The sequence below is a fragment of the Macaca mulatta genome, chromosome 12 (assembly GCF_049350105.2).
Source record: "Macaca mulatta isolate MMU2019108-1 chromosome 12, T2T-MMU8v2.0, whole genome shotgun sequence".
In the NCBI taxonomy this organism is placed as follows: Eukaryota; Metazoa; Chordata; class Mammalia; order Primates; family Cercopithecidae; genus Macaca; species Macaca mulatta.
In genome coordinates, this window is record NC_133417.1 from 93,137,678 (window position 1) to 93,143,331 (window position 5,654).

The following is a 5,654-nucleotide window of genomic DNA, read 5'->3' on the forward strand; positions in this document are numbered from 1 at the left end:
GTTTTGTTTGTCTTTAGCGGGTGGGTTAAATTATCAGGGTTCTATTTTAGAAAGAATAACTTCACAGTCTTGCACAGGGTGGAATAAATGGGAACGGAAAGAAAACAGGAGGCCATTACTCTATCCTGTGCAGAAACAAGCCCTGAATTGAAATGATGGTCGTAAAAACAGGAAGGGAACTAATGTGAATAAAATTATTTCCTTTTTTCAGACCTTGAAAGAAAATCTTTTCACATTTACATGTGCAACTATTACCTTGTCATATTTTAACAATGAAACTGAGTCACTAACATTCACTGCAGTAATTTATCTTGCAGTGCACTGAAATAGTTTGCTTGCAATGTGAAATTTTATTTTTTATGTAGTCTTTTGATATGTAAAAATGTTCTGAATTTTAAAAAATATTGGAACTTAAGAATGTATTTGGTGGCCAAGCATATTCATACTCAAGGTTTTATGTTTGTTATCTTTCAAATGTATTTTTAAGGACCAGCTTTTTATCCAAAACTAGTAGCTGAAAGGATACAATAACAGAGGCCATATGTAAGTGGGATAGAAAACTACTAGTAAAGAAGAAACTAAATACTGGAGGCAACGCTAACTTAAATGATGGACTGGAGTGCTGGTGTAAACTTGTTAGGAAATTGAGGCCTAAAGATAAAGGCTAGCTATCTGAAGTATAGAACTCAATGAGGTAGAGAGGAGTGCTTCATTCATTCATTTATTCATTTATTCACTATCATCTCATGACTTTGCCATGGCCTGTGCAAGGTATTTAGCACAAAGAAAAGTGACTTTAATATATTTGTGATCAGATGTATTAATTCTCTAACATAAAGATTTTGAAATGTTTTAATATTAGAGTATTTGAGGAGTTTTATTTATTTGATTTTTGTTTTTGGAGGTGGAGTCTCACTTTGTTGCCCAGGCTGGATTGCAGTGGTGCGATCCTGGTTCACTGCAACCTCCGTCTCCCAGGTTCAATGGATTCTCCTACCTCAGCCTTCCATGTAGCTGGGATTATAAGCATGCGCCACCACATCCAGCTAATTTTTGGCTTTTGAAGAGACGGGTTTTCACCATGTTGGCCAGGCTGGTCTCGAACTCCTGACTTTAAATGACCCACCCTCGTCAGCCTCCCAAATTGCTAGGATTAGAGGTGCAAGTCACCATGCCCAGCCTAATATTAGAGTATTTATAAAACATAAGAAAATGCATCAATTCAAAACAATCTTCCAAGTAATTATTTTCACTTATAAATCTATACAATGAATATATAAACAATGGTATGCCTTAGAATAGTCTTTAAAGTAGCAAACACTTGGGTAACATGTAAATTTCTAATTATTTTAGTTATATACATGCTATTTTCATATTAATTACACCCTTAAAAATCACTTTATGCTGGTCTATTTATCAATATCATAAAATATTTAATAATATATTAGTTTTATGTTATAAATATAACATTGTTTATGTTATAAACAATAGTATATTATTAATTATTTAAGACAGGCCTAAATTTTCAAGTATGATATCTATATATTTTGTCTCTACTGTATGTATATATTTATATTTTTAAAATCTCATACATGGATATATGTATGTGTATATATATAAAGTGTGTGTATAAAACACATATATACATATATATAACATATATGTGTAAAACACATATATACATGTGTATATGTAAAACACATATGTGTAAAACACATACAGGGTGTGTGTATATATATACATATGCTATGTATGTATTGTAAAATACATTAAAGTGACCTTTAGAATCTTAACAGAAGTTTTTTCTGAATGAGTGGTTTTAGAGTGATTTTTGTTTACTCTATATTTTCTAAATATAATTTTGCAACTAGAAAAATAAATACCGATTTTAACATTGTAAGTTTAAATAACTTCCTATTTTAAGGGATATTTGAACATGTAAAATTTTTGAAATTAAATAATGTGGGCATTCCTTTAGACCAATTTAAATTTCACCAAAGAGTGAAAAGAAAGTCCGCAATACCTATTCTTACTCTGGCCTGTTTTACAGTGGGGGAAATCCATATCACATGTATAGAACAAATACAAATGAAATGAGAACATAACCATAATACATATATGACTGTCGAGAAATCCATTTCTATCAATGTACCTGGGGGAAAATGGGGTACCCAAAACTTTAACAAGATAAAGAATGAAATCTATTACGATAACAATCAAATACAATAAACTACCTGTGGAGAGCACCCATTTTAAGGAACAATGGATAAAACACTTGGTTTGGTCAGATTTATCAGAGAGGCTATAGCATACTCATGAAAATATAGTTAAGTGATCTCCAGATATAATCTAATCTTAATAATAAATAAGGATATCTCATAGTTCATTCTATAAATAGATGGAGTTTAACATTGCTATAAGAGAATTTGCCCTATTAAAAATACTTTTCCAATATCATCTGCTCTTAGAGGGTCTTTTTCTTTTTCTTTTTTTTTCTTAATTTTTGAAATGGAGTCTCGCTCTGTTGCCCAGGCAGGAGTGCAGTGGCGCGAGCGATCTCGACTCACTGCCAGCTCCGTCCCCCAGGTTCACGCCATTCTACTGCCTCAGCCTCCTGAGTAGCTGGGACTACAGGCGCCCCCCACCACGCTCGGCTAATTTTTTGTATTTTTAGTAGAGACGGGGTTTCACTGTGTTAGCCAGGATGGTCTTGATCTCCTGACCTTGTGATCAGCCTGCCCTGGCCTCCCAAAGTGCTGGGATTACACGCGTGAGCCACCGCACCCGGCCGAGGACCTTTTAACTAAAATATTAAAGGCAAAAAATAGCATCCATGCTGAATCTCCTATTTTACAAAATACATTTCATTAACAATGTTTTATTACTTTTTTTTCTTTTTTGATATGGAGTATTGCTCTGTCGCTCAGGCTGGAACACAATAGTGCGTTCTCGGCCCACTGCAACCTCTGCCTCCCGGGATCAAGGGATTATCCTGCCTCAGCCTCCTGAGTAGCTGAGATTACAGGCGCGCACCACCACGCCTGGCTAATTTTTGAATTTTTGGTAGAGACGGGGTTTCACCATGTTGGCCAGGCTGGTCTCCAACTCTGACCTCGTGATCCACCCGCCTCGGCCTCCCAAAGTGCTGGAATTACAGGTGTGAGCCACCGCGCCCAGTCTCTTTTTAAAAACTTGCTCTTTTCAGAGAATTGTAGGGTTATATGTAGTTATAAGAAATAATACAGAGCATGAGCATACTCTATAGCCTTCATACAGTGTTCCCCAGTGGCAACATCTTGCATAACTATAGTACCATATCACAAGCAGGAAATTAACATTACTAAAACCCACTGAATAGATTCCACTTGTTTTATATACAATCGTTTCTGGGCACATATATATTTAGTTCTATGTAATTTTTCGCATGTGTATATTTGTGTACAGCACCATTACAGTTAAGATACAGGACAGTTCCATCAGAGGGCTCCCTCGGGTTACACTGTTATAGCCACAGTCACCTTCTTCCTCTCTTGATTCTGACCTCTGTCAAGCACTGGTCTCTGTTCCATTTCTATAATATTGGCATTTCAGGAATACTATGTAAATGTAATTTTACAGCATGTTACTTTTGAGACTGGCTCTTTTCACTCAGCATAATTCCTTTGAGATCCATCAAAGGTGTCATGGTGATCAATAGTTTGTCCTTTTGCTGAGTAATATTCAATGGTAGCAGATACAGTGATTTCTCCCACTTCATTAACCTTTTTCAAAACTGTTTTTAACTATTCTAGTTTCTTTGCTTTTCTATATAAATTTTATAATGATTAAATCTATGTCTATGTCTAAATAAAACTCACTAGGATTTTAATAAGGAATGCATTAAGCCTACAGACCAATTTTGGGTGAAGTGACATGTTTAATATGTTCCAATCCATGAATACAGGATGTCTCTTATTATGTCATTTATTTAGATTTTTAAAAATTTCTATCATTATCATTTTTAAATTTTACCATGAGGATTCTTTACATATTTTATTAGACTTGTATCTAAGTTTTCATTTTCAGTGGAGCAATTGTAAATGTTTCACACATACTCATAACCAGTATATAGAAGTGGATTGACTTTGTATGTTGATCTGGTAACATGCACTCTTGCTTAACTCACTTATTAGTTCAAGGAGGCTGGTATTTGTTTGTGTTTTCTTTTTGTAGATTTATTAGGATTATTTGCATAGAAAATTATTCATCTATACATAAAGATGGTTATATTTCTCCCTTTTCAATGTGTATGCCTTTTTTTGTGCTCTGTTTTATTATTTTTTAATGTTTGATATTGTGGATAGGTAAGTAACAATACCAATATTTCTAACAATAATATCTGCAAAATTTAATTTCCTGTTAGAAAACACAATGATCAATTTGAATAAAATGAATTATGTAAAGGAAATAATAGTGTAAACATTCTCTAAACTGTTTTATTTTATAATCACCTAAAATCAGTACCCAAAATAACATTAGTAACATTGGGAATGGAATGGAGTTCAGTTAGCAGGTCCTGCTAAACTGTGGCAAGTGTGTATATATATTAAAAAAAAAAAACCTTTCTTCTCTCAGTGACATTTAATTCCTTAGAAACAAATCCAAATAAATATATCTAGTACTTGAATCTATTAAGACTTATAATCTTAATAAAGAGGATTTTATTTTGATCACTTCAAATAGAAGTGAATATTACTGAAAATTAATTATAATCAAGAATTTGGATCTATTACAAAACTAAAACTCTACAAATTCTTATTTTTAAATGATTAAATGAGAAAAATAAATATTACAAAAAGTTTCAGTCTGTCTTAAAACATAATCTTCAAAAACGAAATTTAATATAATCCCAACTTTGCCTTATATTAGGGAACTCATATATTGCCAAAAACTTGGAATCAGGGCTTCATATAGTGGATTTATTATTAATATGTACAGGACAGCAAGTTCCAAAATGTGGTAGATAAAATATTCATCAACAGAGATGTTCTAAAGGGAAGATTTTCATTAATTAATTTAGTTTGTAATAGATATATAAATCATTTTTCTTAGGATTATTTCTACTACTTTATTAAATTATCTACACAAACCTGCACTACTGAAAACTGTTTAACTTTCTTATAAACTTCCAAGCTACAAGAGGCCTTTACAGTGAATTAATGTCATAATTTTATGTTATTGAGAACTGTTTATTTTGTTTCTATAGAGCTGTATGCCCAATATATTATTCTAAAGTAAACTGCCATCATTAAGGGATTATTTTGAACTACTTTTTCAGTTGTCCCTTCATTCTAATCATTCCTCTGCTATTTAATTAATATTCCAAAAATCAAATTCCCAAATTCCTCTTACCAGAACATTTGCTGCATTTTCTCTTTATACTAATGAAAAGTTAGTTAATGCATCTCTGTTCCAAACAGTATCACACCAATCTTCATGTGAAACTGTCCACGTTATTGTCTTAGCAATAATCAGTTGAGTCATCTTTTAATAAAGTCATATCAAAAAAGTTGACTCAGTTGAATGCAACCCCTGGCTTATATCTCTTTTGGAATGTCTTTGTATTTACGTAGTCATTCCTAAATTTGCTAACTCCGGAACACACTGTTTCTGAA